Raw genomic sequence first — 24214 nt, 5'->3', positions numbered from 1 at the left:
AGTGCGCGAGTCCTTATGAGAGACCTCACGCGCGTCCGTTAATTCTACAAGGAAGTTGTCGCTCTTTGTATCACTCCGCTTGTCATTTGTTAGCTAACATATCTATGGAGGAGTAAACGGGGTGGTGGGCTGGGGGGGTGGGGGCACATGTTTTGCACGAGAGACAAAATACTGCCTGCCACAGTCGGGGCTCGCGCTCCTCCTGTCATGCTGGGGGGGAGGAAGAAGGGGCTGCAGAGGGACAAAGGACCCAGCCTCCCACCCCCTTATTCCCGCCCTCAGCCGCTGAGCAGTCGGTTCAGTAAACACCTACCTCTGAATAAAGCGAGCATTCCTATATGGACTATATCTTCATTCTAACAGTCCGCCGCTGTACTCAGCTATGGGGATTTATGTCACAATTAGCTGCCCTTAACCTTAATTACGACCTTAAAGCTACACAGTTACTGAGGTCTTGTAGTACCAATACATATTTTGATATTAAATGAATACTCAAGCCTTCAGTGTATTAGCCTCAATTAAGATAATATGTAATGTGTGGAGTTAGTTTGACTTCTTGAGGCCATTATTGTGAACAAGGCTTGTTGTGAACAGATTAGCTCTTTGTTATCCTTCCTACAAAGCCACTCTCTCCCCTCTTCCACCCTCTATCTCTCTCCCGATGGGAAAACATCAGTGTGTTCACTTGGTAGTAAATGGGAGTCTGTCTCTCTCTGCAGTTCAGCTGAATGGAGCAGATGAGAGGTGACTGAGGACAATTAAATATTTACCGCCACCACTTCTGCTGCAGACAAGTTGTCCCGGGCAAGGGCCGCTCTGATATTCCTGCTGCCCTGCTGTAAATATTGCCATTTATGCAGATATATAATATTCTGCAAATACAGAGAAATGAAAGGGACACCACTGACTGGATACATCAAGGTCTGTTTACATCTCACGGGGGGCACTGCCCATTGTGTGAAAGCAGTTATATAATGTCTTCTGTGGAGCTTTGTCAAGTCTGAGAAAAATAACCCCAATGATGTCATCAGGGTTATCTCAAGCTGTTGCATTGTGGGAAGTGTATGCTAGTTCATTCTGGACTCATACCGGGCACGTAAAACCTCTGCTGCACAGATTTTGACCATAGCCAGACCAAAATGGGATTTTTGAGACAGATACTGATTTTAGATAGAAATATATAAAGTGAATTTGTGAGGTGGAATGAAAATAGAACATGTGGATTGTGCACTGATTTTGCACCATTACACGATCTGCGATGCCACTCAGGTGGCTGCTTCTTAAAATGATTGACTTTATTCAAGAATATTTAAGTTCAATATCTATAAAGAATATTTTTGTAAATTATTCTTTTACATGTTAAATATTTTAACGTATACAGTGTCAATTCTAGTTGACAGTGCTGAGAGCTGCTTCTTCTCCCTTACTCTGTGCTGCATGCTACAGTATTGCCAATCACAGCACACTCTGCTGGATGGCTTTAAATTGATCATTATATTAATGATTACAGAGTTTATTATTACAGTGTTTGCTGAGTTGACTGTTTGGCTTGTAGGTGGCTTTAGATGCAAAACTGAGTTCAGACTCTGCAGAGCATGAATGTACATATCATTCTTTGGTATGCTGTTAGTTTCAAGAAGGATCTGAGAGTCACCAGAATCATTAGGAATGATACTGAAGAATATGACTCCATACATGCATATACATTTATATATCCATGTTGTTCAGGGGGCATTTGCAGCTGGATGGTTCAAGGTGGAAGACTATGGGGTGATTAGGAATCCTCCTCTGGGGACCAAGAACATCTCTAGCAGGTTTCACAGCACTGGTCAGTAGTTGTTCAGATGTCTTGCTCTGGCCTGTGTTGGCAGACTGCAGTGCAGAAAGGGAGCTGTTTACAACTGGAACCTGTTACTCCAATAATGTGGTATGGTGTTATTGATTAAATGTGGTTTGTCTTGATTTAAAGAACTGGAGTGTGTTTTCAGAAAGGGAAAACATTGAGAGCATGGAGATGCATGTATTGATGTGTTTGGGCAGAGCATGCAGTGCCATTTATGTCATTCTGTGTGTGTGTGTGTGTGTGTGTGTGTGTGTGTGTGTGGGTACAGGCTGTCTATATCTAGTATTGCTGAATGGAAGAACAGTTGGCGGTTTGCATCCTGTGAGGAGTGTGAAATGTGTTTTCTGTGGTCTTCAATCTGCTGTTCTCATGAAGAGGTCACCAGCTTTAACTCCTTATAAAATGAATCAAGTTTCCTGTTGGTGAACTGAAACAGTAAAGGGTTAGAACTTAAACACTTAAAGGCGAGTAGGTAACTTTTATAAAAAAAAATCTCATATTCACTGAAACTTTTACTATATCCTGACAGTAGTACATGAGACAGATCATCTGTGAAACAATCAGGCTCCTTTTCAGTAAATATGACAAAATGATGAAGTTATTTTTTATAAAAGTTACCTACTGCAGCTTTAACTCACTGTCCACTGTGTGATAATAACACTTGAATCTATTGAGTGTATTGTATACATCTTTTGCCCATCACAGACCTGACAGACATTCTATGAAATCAGCTTTAGTTTTACACATTTCCACAACAGATGGGACTTTAGAGAGATATGAAGGATTCAGGAGATGTGACTCAATATAGACATTTTGAGTCATGGCAGTATAACAGTAATGATGGGTCCCTCCCATATCAGACCCCTGGAGTGCAGCTATTATTATGTAATTAATTACACCTGTGCTTTTCTTGCTGTGACAAGTCACAGTGTCTGCAGGAACAATGGTCCCCTGCAGAAAACAACTGTAATGTTGAGAATATTCGAATAGTATTATTATTTTTACTTATAATTACAGTTGTAATATGTCACATTTCCACATTGAAACGTGTATAAACTCTAGAGCTATGTTCTATATGTAGCTGAGTTCAAACTCAGAGAAACCTGTCATTTTATTCAGGTAACGCTGCGTATCACTGGTCGCCTGTCACTGGCATCATATCCCCTTTGTGCATGCCATGTATGTCAGTTAGCAGTGTAAGGCAACTGCATTTGGGTTGGCTACGGGAACTCAGAGCCATTATCCTATGAGACTGCTATCTACCAGACCAAATCACAATGCAGATGTCGGTGCCATATTTCGGTACCAGAGTTGCATTTGGATATAGTTGCACTCTGGTGTGTTTGTTACAGGCAACAGAGGCACCACCGCACGTGTGCCATTATGACAACTGTCTCTGGCAGCAGGTAGCCTACTGCTAGTTAGTAGCTATCTTAAACATAGTAAAAATGGCGAGATGAATGGGCTGCAGTGTGGCTGTTTTTTACTCAAAAGAATTCTAACACCGGCCGGCACGTGCAACAATTATGTCTAAAGGGGGAAGCATCTGGTGAAGTGTGGGATACACCCTGCTCTACTGCCTGTGTGACCCCATGACAGCAGATGAGTGTCCCTGGCCCCAGCAATGAGCCAAATAGATATCAAACACTAGATGTGATGTGTCATAATGACATGCCATTTAGAGACCATTGATAACAACGGCAGCCTTTCCTCAGGTTAGCAAATAGGATCATATTTCTGCAAAAGAACTGCTGAAGTGTGAAGCTGGAGTTTGTAGAGTACCAACTCAAAATAGATTTTTTCTGTTATGAAAACTGAAAGTGTAATGTTACTGAATGAAACCACTGTAGTTGGGCTACATACATTTTTTTAGGTAAATTGGTCATGTAAATTTGTTGTATGTATACGGTATGCTCCCTATAAGCACATAAGATGTTCATCACCTTGTTAGTGGGCCTCACACACACACACACACACACACACACACACCTCTCTCTCTACAGCAGGTCATGTCAAGTGGAGCACAGGACAGAGCTGATTTTAGTTAAGTGTTAAGTGTACTCTGCTGTTCCACGTGCTTCTCCTGGCTGACAGTAAAACAGCACAATGCGTTTGTCTCACTAATTCCCCAGTTTTGGTATATATACATAAATATAATGTTGAAATTCATTCTTTCTTCATTGATGTTTTTTAAAGAAAACAACAATGCTGAGGCGTCCTCTTTCTGACAGGAACAGCTCTCTGGGAGTGTGTTAAAGCTAACCCTCCCAAATCAAACACAGCCATTCACATTTCTTTTTTCCCACTTTTTTTTATCACTTTATCACAATTTGTCACAGCACTGTGGAATATTATATAATACAGAGATATAATTTAAAGAGAAAGTGGTAAATACTATGATATTGAAACTGAATTTGAAAATAAGGGAAATGCTCAGTTTCTAATGTGAATTGGAAATGTTTAAATTGAAGGTTCCAGTGAAAAATAAAAACATATATGATGAAGCTTAAAAGGGAAAATGACCTTTTATTCCTGTATATTTTCACATTAATAGCCCACCAGCAAAGGAAAGGATTATGCCCTCTGAGCCTTTAGTGTTTCTTAAAATCTTTATCCCACGTAAGTACCACCATTATGACGCTAAAATATAGCCCACCCTATTCACCTACAGACAGTTCATGCAGGAGGCAGGGTTATTCCTAATAAGAAGAATATTTATTGTTGACTGTTGTCAGTCACAGATAACTCCTCCACACAACTCTCATACACTGCAAGGTGGAACAAACATGGACATACAGTATATGTGCGCTACATCCATGAATGTGACAACATAACAGGCTCATATACCTTTTTCACAGCAGCTCTTTTGACATGATCATTGTCACATTTTGACAATAGTAAGGTAAATGCAGGTGTTCCCAATTACACTAATTAAGGTACCGTTCTATTTAGTGTAGCAGAGCCTTTCCAGTGAGCCAACATGCGCAGTCAGAGCGCCCCGAGTGGTTCAAAACGGCTGCTGTGAAAAAGGTCAAAAGTATTAGTGGAAAGGCAAAACCTTTTTGAAATTGCATTTTAGAGATCTCATAGTATTGTCATTCAAAATGTTGTAGTACTGTGACAGTATTATATGTTTACATTGTTCTGAAGTTTCTTCACAGACCAAGAGATAGAGCTCGTGTACCTCCACAGTCTGAGAGCCAGTGCTCTACAACAGTAGTTCCAAACCTTTGTTCTCAACGGACCCCTTTTCTGGTAAACTGACTACAAGACATAGTTTAAGGATATTTCACCACTGCTCTAGCAGACCTTTAATGTGAAGCAGTAGTGAAGTACTGAGGTGGTGACATTAGCTTTACAGCAATCAAAACATGAATGATCAAATTGAATTATTAGCGAAGGAAAACACTATTTGAGAAAGATAGGAGAGAGAAGAGAAGTGAGTGTTCTGGGTATGATATGATGTTAGAATGAAAGTTGTGGAAATGTACATTATACTATGGAAGCCCATTTCCACCAATTTGATGGAATATATATATATAATGAGAAACTCTCAAAATAATGACATTGTATTGCAAAATAATGAGAACGTTTCTCAATAGTTCTACTTAGTATCTGAAATCAATCATAGTCAAGTCAACATTGGCGGAACTGGGCTTCCATATTATAATGAATTTATCAAGACAACAGTTAAACATGAGTGAAATGCTGAGTGTGCATTAATCAGGGGAAATAATAGAGCAGTATGACACAGAGCCACTGAGTGACTGTCACTGTCATGCCTTACAACGCCCACTAGGGAGCAGATGGAGTGGCCCTGACTGGCTGAGTGAATTCAGTGATGTAAGAGTGATCTCCTCTCTGGATCCACTGTGAGCTTTTCATCCAACATCACTACGGCAACACAGTGAGTCCAGCCAGTGCTCAACATTGGACCGCAAGGTTTACAGAACCACAACAGTCACAGTTCAGTGAGATGGAGAGAGCATTCTTCTTCTCTGCTGCTCTCTGTCTGTCTGTCTGTCTGTCTGTCTGGGTAAAAGTGATACATAATTCACACTCACAGCACTGTGTGTGTGTGTGTGTGTGTGTGTGTGTGTGTGTGTGTGTGTGTGTGTGTGTGTGTGTGTGTGTGTGACATGTGTGTGCATGTGTGCAGGTGAGAGGAAATGATCAAGGGCAGCCTGTGTGTGTGTGTGAAGGTGATGAGTGCAGACTGTCCCAGGAGGCGTAGCATAGCTCGAGGGCAGACAGAGGAAACTAGACTCACAATGTCTCATGGATTTCTCTGTTTGTCTGTCTCTTTTCCTTCCTTTATGACTGCCCATACCAGACCTCTCTCTCTCTCTTAATGTTTTCTACTATCTCATCATGTCTATTTTTATCACCTTTGCCTCAGCCGCCTCTCATTGTGGACCCTGGGTGTGTGGTTGGTGTGAATCTCGTCTTTAGTGCTGTCTGTGTATCACCTGAGAAAGGCTGCGGTCACTTTCTGATTTATTGATCAGGCTGTGAAATAATAACTCATGGATTCTTCAAAGTCAATAAATCAATAAATAATCACACTTTGCCTGTATAGCAGTATTAATGGTATACAGTACAGACTACTATATCCCTGAATGTTCTTTTAAGAAGCTTTATAAAAGCATTTGTGCTTTGTCACCCCCTCTGGCATAAATAAAGTAAAGAATGTGAATATGTCAAATATTTCAGATGAAAATATTAATATTTATAAACTAAACCATATTTTTACCTCCTTGTTGTCACAGTAACTTTCCCAACTCTGTTTATCAACCACCTCACAATTACTGGGATTTCTAAAGAAACTTTGAACACTCAGCTGCTGTGTTTTCACAGTAATGCGACGGCTAAAGCCAGCTAGACAACGAGGTCCTGAATGTGACATCAAAGACAAGACTACTAGACAATGGCTAATTAATATGCACACTCGCAACTGGACAGGGGGATCTATACATGTGGTTATTGACAGTGTTGCATGTCTGTGATAACGGACGGCCTTCGTCAGTAATGGAAACTATCTGGTCAGTGCGACCCCTGCTATAGTGCTGTGAACAAGGTCCAGTGTGGACTCTTCTCCAATGAATCTGACATCAGCCACCAAACCAGATTTTCATTGCAGTATCAATGGCAGAATTCCTTTAACTGGTACCGACAGTTTACACTATGTACTGTTTTTGTAGTGGCATCAATTATTCAGATGTTCAATGCATCAATTTGAAGACCTGTTTTGCTGCTTTCATACAAATAAATGGTACATTCAACCTCAACTAGATCTTGCTTTACTCATTGTCAGGAATGTAAAAATAAGACTCTATCCATCCTTCTCGGCTGAGAAAATATGACAAAAAGTGTTTTTTTTATAAAAGTGACTTCACATGACTTGAAGATTCCAATCGGTGAGATGAAAAATAAACCTTGATATCAATCATAGTATCAAGGCACAAAGGAATCCTTTTCATTGATCATTTTCAATCTCATTTTGTTGAAAAATGGTATGATGAACACAGTATGGTGAATTGTATGGAGAGTTGAGTGTTATCGTTACATCCCTGCTCATTGTGTCATCAGTCAGTCAACCAATGTGCAGCAACACATTCCAGAATATTTCTTTTGGTTGAAAACCAACTCGGCCTACATGCAGAAAGAATACACAGCAGCCTTTTTTGTACTGTTGCACATTCAATATTTCATGGCTCCATCTGTTCACACCTTGCAACAATGAAAAGTGTCACCAGCAGCAAATTTGTCATGGCAGAAAACCATCTTCTAATCCCAGCATGAGAGATGGCGTTCCTGACATTAAAGCGCTTCATGGAACGCCAAGCTGCTGCCGTGTATTTGTGTCTTGGAACAGCTTTGAACAGCCATTGTTTGGACTTCTGAGAGACACACTGAGAATTCCTGATGAGGAGACAATCTGTCCACAAGAACATGTTTGTATGCTCACAGTGCGGAGGATGTTAGTATGATGAGATGATCATATGTTTAACAGTTTAACCAAGTGAAATTTTCCAAAAATCCAGAATTACCAACAGCAGATCTCAGCCGCCACTGCCCAGAGCCTAGTTGGCATTTCTGCTTTATCTGGTGCATAACCTTGTCACAGATCTGGCAACCCATCTGGCATGTCCGGCGGTGATTGGTGCAGACGGGGGGGGGCAGATGGTGAGATGGTGGTCAGCTGTTTTGGGTCCTGCTTAAATCCACATATTCCATGTAGGGGTTGCTAAGCTAAGGCTAAATCTGTTGTTCAGCTTACAGGGTGTCTCGTCAGAGTGTAGTGAAGGACGCAGCTAATGGAGAAAGAGAATAAAATAATGAAGAGGTGTGCTGAGAATGCTGAGGCATCCCGCTTAGGGAACAATAACAGATACATGCTCTGATCCATGGCTGCTATTTTCCTGCATAGACTGTGCAATAATTACTGTGGTACATTAGGATGAAGTACTGGTAGCTGAACACAAATAAAAGACTACATGACTGGGATTGTAGAGCTGAAACAGCTGATTAATTACTTAATGGAAAAATAATCAGCACATTTTTTTATAATTATATATATATATATATATATATCTGTTTAATCAAAAATGCTAACCATGTTCTACTTTTAAGATGTGAGAAGTTGTTGCTTTTCTCTGTTTGACATCATTGTAAACTGAATGTCTTTGGCTTTGCATGTTGGTTGAACCTTAAACTGTGATGGCAATGTATAGGCTAATCAATTAATTGATAGTAAAACAATCTGCACATTAATCAATGTTTTAATCTGTAATAACACTGGGGATATTTTGAATTCAAACAAGGCAGGGAAAGAAAATAATAAGTGTAAAATACAGGGCTAATAAAAAACGTGGTATCCGGTGGATTTAACACATACTCATCCATACCGGTCAGATTTAGGCAGAAACACTACTTAGGTTATGTTATGTAACTCTAGTTTGTCCTTGACTTACTAGGTCGATGGTGGAAGGAGCTCATTATATTCCTCTGGTAAGGATGGGCTGGGACCAACAGACTGACCAACATTACCACCTATAAAGCTGTAATGCTGTTAGCGTGGCTAAAAATCAGGACCCAAAGCTAATGTTGAGACACTGCAGAGACAAAAGAGAAAAACGATGATCAGCTGAAACTGGCAACTCATAGTCAACTTTGAAACCTGCCTTCTGATCAGCAGTTTAGAAATCACTGAACCTCCCTCTCAAAGTACTCTTAGTGCAAAATGTCTCATGTACTCAAACTATGTGATGGCAAACACCTAGCCTGGTGAGTATTTTCTCAAGTCTCTTCTGGCCTTAGTACTATTGAAGCTGTTTGTGGGCTGATGTAACAGTGCCAATGAAGCTGCAAAGGCGGCTTGATGTTGTGGAGGTTCCACCTGTCGAGACAGATTAACATGCTCTCACATTCATCTCCATGTCTCATGGCTCTGGCTTTGATGTGATGCAATTAGGGTTTGTGTGCTATGAAGGATTACGGCAGTAAAGGTGATAAACAAGCACTCTGTCATGCTTTGCAATCATATGGCTCGCTTTAAGACCCGACATCACACTATGGCAAAATAACACAAGCGGCTGTGTTGGTGTGGGTGTGTTGTTGCAGGGTAGTTTCTCTGTAGGGTAAGGGTGGTCTACGATGCCCCAAACACAAGCGCATCCAGGTTTCGGGTCGGCACAACGCGTTTAAACTGGTAATGGAAACCTAAATCAGAGTGGTATGGTTTTACTCAGCATGACCAAAAGTGCCAATGGAAGAGCTCTATAGACGTGTCCTGACGGGGGCCGACTGGAGGGTTTTTGGTGTCGGATCAAAGAAATTTGTCTGCAAAATTGTGGCAGAAGTCTTGCAGTCTGCACCAGCCCTTGGGCACTTTGCTCTGATAATGTGAATTTAAAACACACCAGTGATGAAAACAGTAGCACACATTTCATCATTTTCTCATCAGTTTGATGATTCATGCAGAATGCTGTTTGTTCTGTGCTCCGTTTTAATACAGCGGGGGCCATTATTTTTGTCCTGTTGGTTTATTTCAACTTTGTTAATTACCAGCAGCCGAAGTGTTAATTGCGCTATGTCATCTAGTAATTCCTGTTTGACACTCGCTGTTTAGGGTCTTTGGGGCTCCTGCTAATTAGCTTCATCATGTCCAATTAACACTCATCACACTGCACGGAGACTGATATTCATGTGTCTCTCTGGGTGTCTCAGCACAGAATTCTGGATAGTGAGGATAATTAGCAGTATACTTTTGAAAGCTTTGTGTAAGTGATGCTCATTTGATCTACATGTGGGAGAAAATAGACAAGAGGCCAGATACAGTCTGGCATAAGTTACTTCTCACAGATTTGTTCTTCTTCGTGGTGTAAAAACTTCTGTCCATCCAGTTTTCTGAAGCTGAAGCCTACTAGAGCATGTGTTTGGTATGAAGGTGGTAGGCACTAAAATAAATAAATCACTATCATTATAAATCATAACCATGAATGGTAAATGGACCTGTACTTGTATAGCGCCTTTCTAGTCTTCCGACCACTCAAAGCGCTTTTTGCCACATTCACTCAGTGATGGCAAAGCCCATCAAACAGAAACTAACTCATTCATACACATTCACACACTGATGCTAGGCATCAGGAGCAATTTGGGGTTCAGGAGGAGCCGGGGATCGAACCATCAACCTTCCGATTAGTGGACGACCCGCTCTGCCTCTGAGCCACAGCCTATTCAGTGAGATCTGACCGTGAAGTTTCAGATTGCAACCAAGTGAACACTGCTGGTGCCTGTATTTGATGACCTGGGAATGAGAACGAGCTGTGCAGTGTGTAGGAGAAACTGCGATGGCTGCAAAACTTGCGAAAGGCCCAGTCTACAGCCAGTATTTGGTAAAAAAAAAATAAAAACAGCTCATTCTATGGTTATAAAAACCAACAGTTCCTATACTCAGGTGATTACACACTAATGAAAACACACCTATGAATATTATAATCCAATTCTGACAATAAATGTTACCCACTGGACCTTTAACAATAATAATGTACATTGTTTTATTGCCTAGAATCAGGGATTTAAATTTATACCAAGCACCTTTTTTTCAAATTTAACTATCAAATTAAATATTATAGCTCCGCTCCTGCTTCATTGCCATCTGTGCTGGCAATTCTCCCAGTCTCTAAACTATTTACCATACTGTAAGTGAGAGTTTCCCAACAAGTGCACACAATTTGTCTTTATAAATCCCTGCCTCTCTGTGGGGGGTTTTACACCTTAAGCCTAATTTTGTGCATATGTAATGGTTATAAATGAAGCCCCTTGAAAGTGAAGCTTCATGATCTTTCTGATTGCTTTGGTTTTAGGTGGAAAGCATGAGCAAAGTTACTACTGAGAGAAAGAAATCTGGTCTTTTGTTCTGTATTTGGATGAAAAATGTTCCTAATTGCTGTAAGACTGTGGGCTGTAGAAACCCAGTAGTATATTCGTATCCACAAGTGCTTTTTGTTTTGATCCTACCTCTTCATTTCTGTTTGATTTGGCTGCCTTCCCACAGTAGTGAATTTCTGCAACATTCCCATCCTGAGCATGACTCACGCGGCAAAACCGAGCTTCACTTTCCCTGAAACCTGACAAGCCTGATCCAATTTACGCTTTCCTGTAGCCGCCTTGGGCAAAGTGATGTCAGCCCAGCCTCCCAGCTGAAAGGAGGGAATGGAAGTGTAAGGAAACACAGATGACCATGGAGGAGCTCCCTGGGGAGGGAAAGTCCTCAGCTACATCCGTAACCGTCAAACAGGTGAAATCAAATCCAGTGGTCCAGGACTGACTCCTCAATGGTTTTTGGGTTACTAAGGGCAGTGGCGTCATCACAATGTTGTGTGACAACAGGAAGAGATGTGAGGAGAGTGATAATATCCCCACATTAGGACCATGGGAAACTAGTATCCAGGACAGCCCTGAGTCTATGGATGAGCTCAACATCTGAGTCACTGAAGCTCCCTTTGCTGTGGTTTATAGTTCCAATAGCATAATGCTGCTTTTGCTTTTCCTGCAATGCAAAACATCAGAAACATTGAAAGGATTCACTGTATTCCATAAAGGTGATGTTAATCATGTCAGTTTTCCTCTATGGAAACTTTGTGGGCGTCTAGCAGCCCACATGTGTACTTTCATTTTCACGCCTACGCTGTGAAGAAGATGAAATAATCCTGTGCTCAACATCTCAGCCTTTATGACTCATTTGGCAACTGAGAGCTTTTGCGCCCTCTCAGAAATGATTCATTTAATGCACAGTTTTGATGTGACACATTTGGCCTTGCACCAGATATGAACATATAATTGATATCGTATGTATATACACTCCCCTGTATTTAAATCAGGAAGCATTGGCATCTTTATTGATTGGATATGCCGGTGGGTAATTGATGCCTGATATTTTCATGTGACAAGGAAGTAGAAAGAGCTGTTTCCAACATGCACTGCTGACTAGCTCTAAAAGGCAGCAAACACTGCAGTTCCCTTTTTCTGTAACAGCTCACCACTCTTCCTCTCCAGTGTAACTGCCCTGTAAAAATCTACATACGGTCCAGGAAGAACATATGTTGCTGTTATTGATAACCATCTCAAATATAGCTCAGCTTTAGGACTCAGCAGAGATATAGAACAGTATACAAAAAGGTTGGACAGAACAAAAACAGTGGTGATTTTTGTATTCTTGCAGCCTTAAAGGAAGCTGGGCAAAATGTAAAATGTTTGTCCTGTTGATGGTACCAGGGCTATAGAGCATGCATGTATTAAGAAGAACTGGATACAGCATTGGGGGCTCTGTTAATTCCCATGGAAGCTGCTCAGTGGCACATGAAGCCAAAAAAGTTTGACAAATGACCCGATCTTCCGCTTATGCTTCCACATTCCACACTACCACAAGTGGACAAGCTGCACGGGAGATAACGGAGATGCCACTTACGCTTGCTCTTGTAGGGCTTCGCCATTTTGTCTGCAGTCGGGTACTCTTGAAAAGAGCTGGCAAGTTTCTCGAGAGAATGTAAAAGTATTTATTTGATCTGTTTTTGTCTCCCATGTCCCCTTAGGGGCTCCGCATAGAAAAAAGGCCAAAATAATATGGGTTCATGCTTTGGGAAACATTGATGTGCTCAGCAGTCTGCCCATAAAAAGTTAGGTATGCCTTGTGCCCTTTGACTTGACGCTAGAAGGCAGGTCAAACAGTGCCTTAACCTTGAATCATTAATAACCACATCAAGTTGCATGCAAGGATAGAACCTCCACTGACAGACTGACATTAGCAATGCATTAAAAAAATTTGAATATACTGTATTACTGTTGTAGTAATAAGTTCATTTTTGATTCAAGAAACAATCAAGATAAAGCTATTAACAATGTACAAAACATTGTTTTGTCATTTCCTCACCCCTAATCCTAACCCTAACCTGTAAAGACCCTAAACACTACAGTCCAACCATGCTCCTGAAACCACTGTCTGCCCACTGCACCAAGGTATTGAGGCAGACGGTTCTGGCCCCCCCAAAAATGAGCTCGGCAAGCTGAGCCTTAAACTGTTCATTAAGAGTTAAGTAGGGGGTGTTAGCACTGAGATGGAAACAAAGACAAATGAACCAGTAAAAAGGAAATGAATATGGTGCAAGGCATCACTGAGAGAGGCATTTAAGACCAGCAGCACAACTATATAGTGATGCATGGAGTATGAAGAATTCAACCCGTTCAGCCAGGAATTGTGTTCTCACCTCAGAGTCTGTTGCCAGCTGCACTGCTTCCCCTACAAACTAACCAGATTTGCGTCTGCAGTACATGCTAGCCTTTAGCCTTTTGTTTACTTATGAGTACGGTTTGTCACAGTGGGTCGTTACATAAGTAAGGCAATGCACTTCAATGTTTAACACAGTTAAATACATGGCCAATATTTCCAGTTATGGTACATTTTAGTTAATAGCTAATGCCAGCTCAGTTTATTACAGCCAGAGACACTCACATTCAGTTGGTTCATGTTTGACCATGGATGAATGTGAGGGGTGTTGTCGGTACACACAAACCTGTATGACGTTATTTCACTCTCTTGTTCTAATCTAGCAGACTTTCAATATTGTCATTTTTGTTAATTAAAGATTCTGGTTGGTCTTCACTTCTACCAGGGTCTGTCCGTGGGCTATGGCTTGGTTTCAGGAACATGAAAACTTAGTTGATGATACGTGATTCATAATAAATGACATGACATTGTTGATTAGTTAAGGTCAGAGGTGTAGTCTGAGATGATGAATCATGCTGTGGATAAAGGTCACACAGCCTCAGTCAGAGTTTGGCTCACTGTCCTGCACACAGCCTGGCATTTAAAGCCAAATTCTTTTCTTGTTGATGTCCTGGGTTTATCAGCACTGCATTTCCCACTTCAAGAAGTGCAGAGTTGTGCAAGCTGTCCTCTCCAGTGTTACTAGATTGTTTCTGTTTGTTGGTGAGCTGATTGGATATTTATTGACGTGACTGCCTTGCAATTATGCTATTGTAGTGTTTTTCTCAAACACTGAAATAGCAAGGCACATACCCACAACAATGAAGTGACAGTCAGCAGGTCTTAGTGACTTAGGATTGCTCTGGACTGCCTCTAACGTCTGTTATAGAGATTAACCGAAATGTGTCTCTTGTCATTCTTGCTTATCGAGTTGTTAATCAGACTGCAGAACAAGTCTTAGCCCTGATATGCATTATGCATTTTCTGGATATCTGCCAGTAGCCTTGAAAAATCCGATATCCTTAGCACACTCAGGAGTCTTAGAGTTGGCACTGACATGCACCTGATTTTGAAGAGTTTCTCCTTACTCATTCTGGAGGAGGCCATTAGGGCATCTGTGGCTCAGCAGGCAGAGCAGGTTGTCCACTAATCCACCACAGGGTCGGTGGTTCGACCCCAACCTCCACCTGTCAACGTGTTTTTGACCAACACAGTGAACAGCTCTGCTGCCCTCAGTAAAATTCTTTCTCTGTTTTAGCCATTCTGTGGTAATGATAAGATTAATTGTTGAGACATGGGAACACAGTGACATCACAAAAATGTGTGGGCAAGAAACACTACTTATCAAAAACTTAACTGGAATAGAAAATGAAGGCCAGTGAATTACCCAAAGTGTTGGTTGTAATGTCCACCACAGTTTATAGAGCCACCTCCTGCTTCAACTTTGACCCACTGCATGTAAAATAATGTTTTGCTAACCAAATGGTTTTGTTCTCTAACCCTAAGCATAACTTAGCCATAGTTTAGTTGCCAAAAACATTGATATTTCCTAGCCTTAACCATACTGTAGTTGCCATGCACAGATATTGTAGAAAGTGTCCTTGAATGTAATCCTGGGTTTTGCAGACTCACACGGTCAATGGTCTTGTCTGGCAATAGAGCTGAAAGAGGCAAAATGTCTTAGTATGCTTTTCCTGAACATCCAAGTAGTGAAAGTGCTCTTCGCAGGGATACAAATGGTCTCCTGATGGAAGCAGATTAGAGCTGCAAGTGCTCTGCATTAGTGCTGCTTGACCCATGTGCAGTCTGCAACACTCTTATGTCTGTCTGTCTGTGTGTGTCTGTCTGTGTGTGTGTGTGTGTGTGTGTGTGTGTGTGTGTGTGTTTGTGTGTGCACACTTGTAGGATAAAAGGTGAAGGTATTGATGGGGAGTGAGATGACATGAGAGCCAAAGTACCTAGGTCAGCTATTTAGCATCTATAGATTGTAACTTAATCCCTGGTTAAACACACACACACACACACACACACACACACACACACACACACACACACACACACACTCATATACTGCCCTCACCTCTCCCTGCTCAAACCAACACATATGTCTTTCGTCCATAAATGTTACACGCACCATCTTTCAAGCCCTATATATAGTCCATTTACCACTCATAATTCCTCGCTCCTACAGCAGGCCACTTGCCCCTCACACACATCCACAGGAGTCCTCTGACACATGAGTACTCTGTCAGGAGAGCTGGCTATGCGCCTGAGGGATGAAGGGGTTTCATTTGCACTAAATCCAATTCCACTTGACAATGGCAAGATGAGTTATACAGGGTTGAGCAAACACTGTTGGCAATGACCTCAGAGGTCATTTATCAGGATCTCAATGACCACGGTGCAAGTGAGAGCTTCCCCACAGCTGCTCTCTCAACAAAGGCTCATTGTGTGAAAGGGAGACGCTGATGTCATGACGGTATATTTCCGGAGCTCGGGAACTCCCAAGGGAGGACCCCCGGTAATGTAGTCAGGACGGAGCTCTATCTTTAGCTGTGAATTGTTTTGAGGAAATTTCCTCCCGAGATAAAGTTTCAGCTATTTGTTTGCATGAGTTTGATCAGTTGGTCTGAGAAATAAGCAAGGGCGCATCTTTCCAGATATGAGCAAGAAGCTTCACCAGTGCCTTATTTGGGAAATCACGATTTCCCACTTGGTAGCAGTACCAATACTTTGTTTAGGTGAACAGCATGACCATGGTAAACAGGCCTGCTAAACATTGGTATGCTAACGTTGTCATTAGCTAGGTTTCCATTAGGCCTGCACGATTCGGGGAAAAATATGAATCACAAATTTATTTATTGCCATTATTTGATAGGACAGCTGAAGACAGACAGGAAAGGGGGGCAGAGAGAGAGGATGACACACAGCAAAGGGCCACAGGTCGGATTTGAACCCTGGGCCGCTGCAGCAAGGACTCATTACGTTGGTCGCCAGCTCTACCCACTGAGCTAACCGGGCGCCCAATGAATCACGATTTTTTAGCTCAGAATTGATATCACGATTCTCTGCCCGTTTTTTTTTCTCACAAAGTGTAAAGTTTATTGCACATGAACCATGACAAAACAAAACAAATTGACAGTACCAAACATGGATTTTATTGGCACCTATAGCACATTGCACATCGCCACAAGCCTGTAAACATAGGCTTCAATGAATAAAGAAAATAAAGTGCATACTGGCCATTTAGATAATTAACATTCAACTGGCCAAGTATGTTACCAAAAATAGTGAACGCACTGCGCTGAATATGGCCCTGAACATGGCTCTAAATAGGCTAACTGAAACATCATTCAACATTCTGAGGCTTCAGTGTCTAAATAAAAGGGCCATCAATTGACCACTGAAGTGCAGTATCAAAAATGAATGATTTATTTTGTACATATAGCAGCACATTGTCTTTAATTGCTGGCCTTTTATAACTAGTTTAATGTTTCTTGAGCCAACTCTACACACCTGTAAATGAAGGCTTCAATGAAAAAAGAAAACAAAAATTCAATTGGCCATTATATTAGGCTCTAAAAATTGTAACATAAATAAGCATAAATAAAACGCAAATCCGCTAACCTACTAAGGCGTCAGTGACAAAAGAAAATGAATATTCATTTGGCCATTACAAAAGAGTAAATTAAATTTTCTTTGGGACATAGCCTCTCACATGACCCTATATGTGACCCTGAATATGGCACTTAAAGATTCCTGGCCAGAAACACAAGTCTGTCAACATGCTCAATGTTGCCCCCTGTACTGAACAGCCGCTCAGAACGGATCATCTTACGAAATCCGTCACGTTCTACAGTGTTTATTGGAACCATATCTTTTGCTAAATGGTAAGCAATTGCTTCTGTTATTTCCTTACTCCTACTAGAGTTATGTGGGTATGGCGTCGCATTGTGCAAGGTGTCCGTAATAGATGTCTGCGTTGTTGGACGACTTTTGGATCTCTTGCCTTGTACGGCTTCATCATATTGCACTTTATGGTGACGTTTGAGGTGCTGGTAAAGATTTGTGGTATTACCTTGCAGTGCTGCAACGACGGCAAAGCATGCCTTGCAAATCACATTAGACTGACCCTCGTCATCTTGCTTGAACCCAAAATACTTCCACACAACCGAATGCGAGCCTTTTTTCGGGACGAGTTCGGTTTGAGACGTGGTTGGCTGATTCTCGTCACTGGTACCTGGGTTTTTTATCATCCATTTTTAGTCCTGTCGCACTAGTCTAGTTCAACGATGCTGCAGACTTTCTGAACTCGCTCCACGTGTGAAACACGTGACTAAAAGGCGCTTTGTCATTGGCTGAGGGTGAAGCCCTGAACTTTGTGAGAACCTAACGTTAACCTGCAGCGCTTGGGAGCGCTTAAACTCACAGAAGAAAGCGTTTGGGATGCAGTCGGCTCGTAAAATGAAATGAGAATCGAAGTCATTTCAAAATTAAATCGCGCACAGTGGTGAATTGAGATCGCGATTTTATAACGATTTATCGTACAGGCCTAGTTTCCATCTAAATGTAGTGCAAATTTTAACCAGGTTTCCAGAAAATCTGCGTTGGAGTTTTTAATGCTCTCCTTAGTTAAGTTGGAAAGGAGGCTGTGACTCACAAGACTAATAAGCTCCGGTAATCTGACGTCTCCTGCATAAATGGGCAAAATGCAGAGTTATGGCAGACCCATCTAATTTGTGCAGAGGTATCCGGGGTTACTGTGTAGCAACGGTGTCATTTGCATGCGATTTAAAGAAGGTAAACACAGTAGATGTCTGTGACAAGGTACTTCGCCAATCAGAGGCTGCAGGTTTATCGATATATCTTAAATGAACTGCAGGAAAAGCTGTCCATACAATATAAAGCCACTGTGGACAACAGATACGGTAAGAATCCGCCATTTTTAATTTATTGGTTCAGTGCAGACTGATTTACTGCTTGTGCTGGGTCCCTAATCAGTCTAATCCCTTTTGGCTCAGATAATGTGATGAGGAGTCCACACAAGAGATTTACTAAAACTAGAGTAATTTATGAAAACTTAAGTCAAAAGAAATGAACAATGGAGTGTGCAGATCAGCCATGGATGTGTGGTTAATGTGCTACGGAGGTGACAAGAAAATGATACAGGGTGGATGTAAGCTGAAAGAAAGGGAAAGACAGATTGAACACGGGTCAGGTGACCCTCCCATGTCAGCCCATTGCCTGCTGAGGTTGCCAAGATTGCCTCCAAGACATCGGAAGGGGGGCTACACTATCCCGTCCTCATATGCTTTAAATGTGAAAATCTACAGGAAGTTTGATAATGGCTTAACAGCAGTTTAAAAAAAATGCAAAGTTGAATTAACTGAAAATAATATTTAGGAGGATCTGTTATCAGAAATGTAACATAGTATTCATTGGTATTATTTCATTAGTGTATCGATTTGAAAGCTGAGCTGTATTCAAATGGCTGCAATCTGCAACTTTACCACTAGATGGCACTGAATTCAACACACTGGTCCTTTATTCATTAAAGAAGTCTAGTGTTTGAGTAAGGGAAGATAAACAGTATTACATGACTGATGGAATTAGAGTGGTGGAAATTGACATTGTACTGAAGTTACCATATGAGCTATTGTACTTTCCATGTTCCTCTCTTGTCTGTTTTGTCTTGATGATATGTACTGGTCTTGGTGTTGGGAAGGTGTGCAATGAGGCTAAAACGAAAAAAAGGAGATAATTCCCCTCAAATGCATTAGAACAAAACTAAACAAGCCTTTAAATGTAAGGAGTAGAAAGTATAGATATTTGTGTAAAATGTAGGGTAAGTAAAAAGTAATTAAATGATTGTAGTTACTTCCCACCTCTGGAAAATAGTATATACGTAGTATATAACTACTACTTGGACATAGTGTCTTTGCGGTGTGTTCCGCACCACTGACGCTCGTCTGCCCTCGTCTGCGGCTTTTCCGGCCGACTGAGCGTGCTGAATCTGTGGCGGAGGCCATTGTGGAGAGCAATAACTCCGATTGGCCGTTCAGCTTAAGTGCATCAGTTCACGGGAAGTGGCATTTGTAGCTTCTTATCAGACATTTTCTGGATTAGAAGCAGCTTTTTTATAAAACCCTGTGAGCGGACAAGCCTCCATCTGTAGGCTGCCTTTGTTTATATCCACATTGCTGGTGGTCTTTTTTCAATGTGGAATGCAGACTACTGCTCCCTGCCAGTAAGGAAAGTTACTATGTACGTGCTAGTTGGCCGTTTGCTGTAGTCGGTGCGGTGTGGTCGAGACACAGGCGACACTAGGCAATGCAACAGTCAGCTTTTGTCGCCGCTAGTTCTTTAATGTTGGTGTGGTGTGTCAGGTCCTTTACAGTACAAGTAATTCTAGCCCCTGCCTGGCCTTTATTTAAAACCCAGCCTTTATTTGTCAGGCTGACCACCTATTACATGAGACCCTATCTGAATAATGATACATTACCTTCATCTATCTTTGCAGTGCTCCTACCACTACTCCTGGTGTAACCCACAATCACACACAGTAGATACTGCAGTTCTTCCCCTAATGTTCACAGATAAAACAGTTGTAAACCAGTTCTTAAGTAACTACACTAGTCGTAGTCTATGTGTAACCATATATGTAACTGTATGTAACTGTGCCAGAGGGTCTCTGCCCAGCAGGGAGGAACATCTGATTAGTGAGAGATGCCAACAGCCAGACTTGCTTCCAACTTGCTTCCAACACACTGACGGTATTTTGCCCCCCTTCCTCTGTAAGCAGGATTAGGAATATTTGTTAAATGTTTTCATAAAATTTGTTTTCATAAATGATTCAAGCTGGGCAGTGCTTTTAGCAAATAAATGTCATCAGATGTTTTGACAGATCTCACCATTCTTTATTCATCTCCACGCACACACACACACACACACACACGCGCGCGCACACACACACACACACACGTGCACACACACACACACACACACACACACACAAAAAAAAAAAAAGAGCCCTACTCAGTATACCCCACAGACACCATCAAATGAAAATAAGACATAATCAGGGCAGGGGAGAAGGCAGGAAAGGGTGGAGGAAAGTAGGGCATAGCAGTACATTAGACTGTACACACACACACACACACACACACACACACACACACACACACTGGTGGAATTGGTGAATTATTAGTGTTTGTTAATTAATATTTGTGTGTTGCAGCAGCTCTGGGGGAAGATCCCTGCCTGGTCTTGGGCTCTGCTGCTCCTGTGATTAATAATTTACTCCTGGATGTATCTGCTCTGCCTGCTGTGCTGCACTGTGTGTGTGTGTGTGTGTGTGTGTGTGTGTGTGTGTGTGTGTGTGTGTGTGTGTGCGTGTGTGTGTGTGGCCACCTCTGCTCGTCTCCGGCTGTCTCAGGGGTTTGAATGGCCTTAGATGTGTGCGTTTGATTGATGGTTCTGCCGGGTTGAATGTAGGCTAACGGAGCAACTGGTTGATGAGGGGAAAGCACTGAGCAGCCGAGGAGAAGTGTATTATGGGAAATACCGGCAGTGGCACTTGGACAGGAGGAAACTCCTGCTGCTCTGCTTAAATGGGGTCTGCCTGTTGATTGTGATTTTGAGAGCTGTTATTAAGACAATGCAAAGGTAATTGTATAGGTTTAGTTAGTAAGTCTTCAACCATCAGCTACTCTGACTGGGTCAATGGATGTTCCACTATGGACTGTAATGGCAGCACTGTTTATAAACTACTTAAAATGTAACATTTCTGTACTGACATTTGTAGTTACTTATTGTTCAACACCAACACCAATATTATATCTGCAAGAAGCCAATATCAGCCAATACATCAGTCTAGCTCCAGTGTGAACCTGTCGTGACGTCACCCATTGGTTTGTGGAGTACGGTGCCATAAAGCAGGGTATGCTTTAGGATGGGGCTACTTTGTGATTGACAGGTCATTCTCAGTGAGTTCGTCCAGCTCAACCCACCAAACACAGATCAAACTGTCAAACTAGGCAGTGCTGATCAGATATGGATCCAGATTCTGTTACTGTGTTGACTATTTGTCTCATCAAATCTGTTCAAACATATTTTATTGTACTGTACCAGGCGATTGGCTTCGCTTCACTGACCCAGAAGCTCTGTCTACATACTATATACTGTCAGGTGTCTAGCTTGATACACAGAAATCTGGCCTGAGAAAACGCAACACAACATTTTTCCAACAAGGTAGCAGTTCAGTACTTCATCATTATGGCCATTTATAGCTTATAATAAGGCAATCTCGTATATAGAAAACACACTCCCACTGTGTCCTTTGTTTTTGACAGAGAAGTCTACTCTGAAACACTTCAAGTATCTGGGCCCAAGCTGCGGTATCTGGTTTCTTTATTGTATATAACTGTATAACCATACAGTCATCTATATTTCAGCAGCTACAGTTCTTCACTCTTCAGCAGGTTATTTTAACCCACTCTGAAAAGCTCCTCTTCAGTTGTAATTTTACAGTTTGGGGATTATGGATATCAGTTAGCTGCCTGTCAGCCCGGTCTGCCGCTGCTGAAACATGCCATCCTCTCCTCACACATATTAAAGCACAGCCCAGACAAGATGATGAAACCGCTGGCAATGTCTTGTTTACCAAAGCCCCTCAACTGTCTCTGAACAATTTACCCAGCGTGGTGGTGGGGAAGAAAGAGCAAAAACATAAATGTAAAAACGTCAAACGCTGGGCTAATCCAAAGCCAGAAATCTTTATGCAATTTCTCTAAATCATTTCTCCATTTTGTTGTAATGGTGTAGTCAATATTGATTGCAGAGCTACCTCTGGCTCACAGTTATCGTGCTCACAGAGCTGTAAACAGAACAAACTGCATATGACTTTAATTGATTTTAAAGTAATGTCTCTCATTTTTATTATCTTTAGAAACCTGTGTCTGACCTTGGGTGTTCTCCCAGTGAATAAACTGTACTGTGCTCCTACTAATGATACCTACCTAATGATGACAATGATGATGGATGTGGCCACCCTAGCACTTTGATCCAGGTTGCCCAGATTTCTGGTATGGACAAACACTTTGGTCCATGACAAGGTATCTTGAAAATGAATTGCTGGATCTCCATGAAAAGTGTAATATTTTTCAGATGTTGATATATATCCCAATTTGACAAATGTAGGTGCAATATCTGTATTTTGATATTCATTACAAAACAAGTCTATGTATTTTACTCTCCCATCTACTCCCCCAAAACAAAACCCATATTTTAAGACCTTATACAACTATAAGGGAAAAAAATGAGAAACAATGTGAGTCCGTCCAGCTCAACGCACCAAACTCAGATCAAACTGTCAAACTAGGCAGAGCTGATCAGATACGGATCAAAATTCTGTTACTGCATTCACTATTTCTCTCTTGAAATTGCTTCAGAAACATATTTTAGTGTACTGTACTATCTGTAATTGACTCAGGTGGTAGAGCGAGACGTCCAATAATCATAAGGTTGAACCCCAAATGCTGATGCTGTGCATCAGTGTAAGTGTAAATGCTCTGATGAGCAGTTGGCACCTTGCATGGCTGGTGCTGCCATCGGTGTGTGAAAGGGTGAATGTGATGTGTAGTGTAAATCACTTTGAGTGGTCAAAAGACTAGAAAGGTACAGTCCATTTAATAGGAGATTGTGTGTGACCGGGTGAGCCGCCATTGTTTCCTGCTACAGAAGAGTCAAAACTGAGCAGCCAATGAGAGCCAATCTGACAAATGTAGGTAAAATGTCTGTATTTTGATACCCATTACAATACAAAGAAAATCATGTCAGTTTATTTCTTTTACTCTCCCATTTTAAGACCTTATGCAACTATAAAGGGAAAAAAAGAAATGAACAGAAAAAAACAGATGGATTTGTCTTCAAATCTTCAAACTTACACCCCTTTGTATCTTGTGTCTCTTCCTCTCAACATTCATTTAACTTGACTTCATTTAGGTATAAAAGACCTCAGTGTGAACCCCAGAATTGCACTGCATAATGTCTAAATTTTTCCCATCTTAATTCAAATAAACCAGCTTCCTAATGTTATGGGGTATCATCTCCGTTTTGTAAATTTCCTTAATCACCTCCATCCATTTTCCTGTTTGTGGTGCAGTTGGTTTCAGCTGCTTTATCTGCTTAAGCGCCGCTAACGGGGCTGTACTTGCTCTGGCCCCAAAGACAGTATGCATTTAAGTAGATTATCTATGATTTTGTGTATTTTGGTCCAATATCGCTGTACAAGATGCAGGAGGAAAGTATGTGAATATGGTCAGCAGTACTATCCCTGCACATTTGCCAGCTTTGCTTGAATAACAAGTGGTTAAAAGAGTCATAGTTGACTTCTGTGTATTAGTACTTATCCTTCCATTCTGCTGGTGAAATATTTCATCAAGCGGCAGTATTAGACGAGTCGGGAGTGAGAATGTGTTGGCTATACACAGCTAGAACCACAGTAGAGCTCAAAAGCAGAGTACAATAGGTTACAGTAGAGTACAATACAGTAATAGTAAAGTGAAGTCTTAGGCAATAGTCTGAGGAATACACTAGATGACTAG

General features: G+C 41.4%; 1 protein-coding gene across 1 annotated transcript in view; it reads left to right on the top strand.

The window, feature by feature from the left end:
• The window catches only part of bach2a (BTB and CNC homology 1, basic leucine zipper transcription factor 2a), a 50103-nt gene that overhangs the window by 995 nt on the left and 24894 nt on the right, over positions 1-24214 (top strand). The gene's annotated exons all lie outside the window — the stretch shown is intronic.

This window comes from Dicentrarchus labrax, unplaced genomic scaffold, assembly GCF_905237075.1.
Source record: "Dicentrarchus labrax unplaced genomic scaffold, dlabrax2021, whole genome shotgun sequence".
Classification (NCBI taxonomy): domain Eukaryota; kingdom Metazoa; phylum Chordata; class Actinopteri; family Moronidae; genus Dicentrarchus; species Dicentrarchus labrax.
Note: the sequence above shows the minus strand (reverse complement) of the source record. Positions and strands in the feature narration are given on the sequence as shown.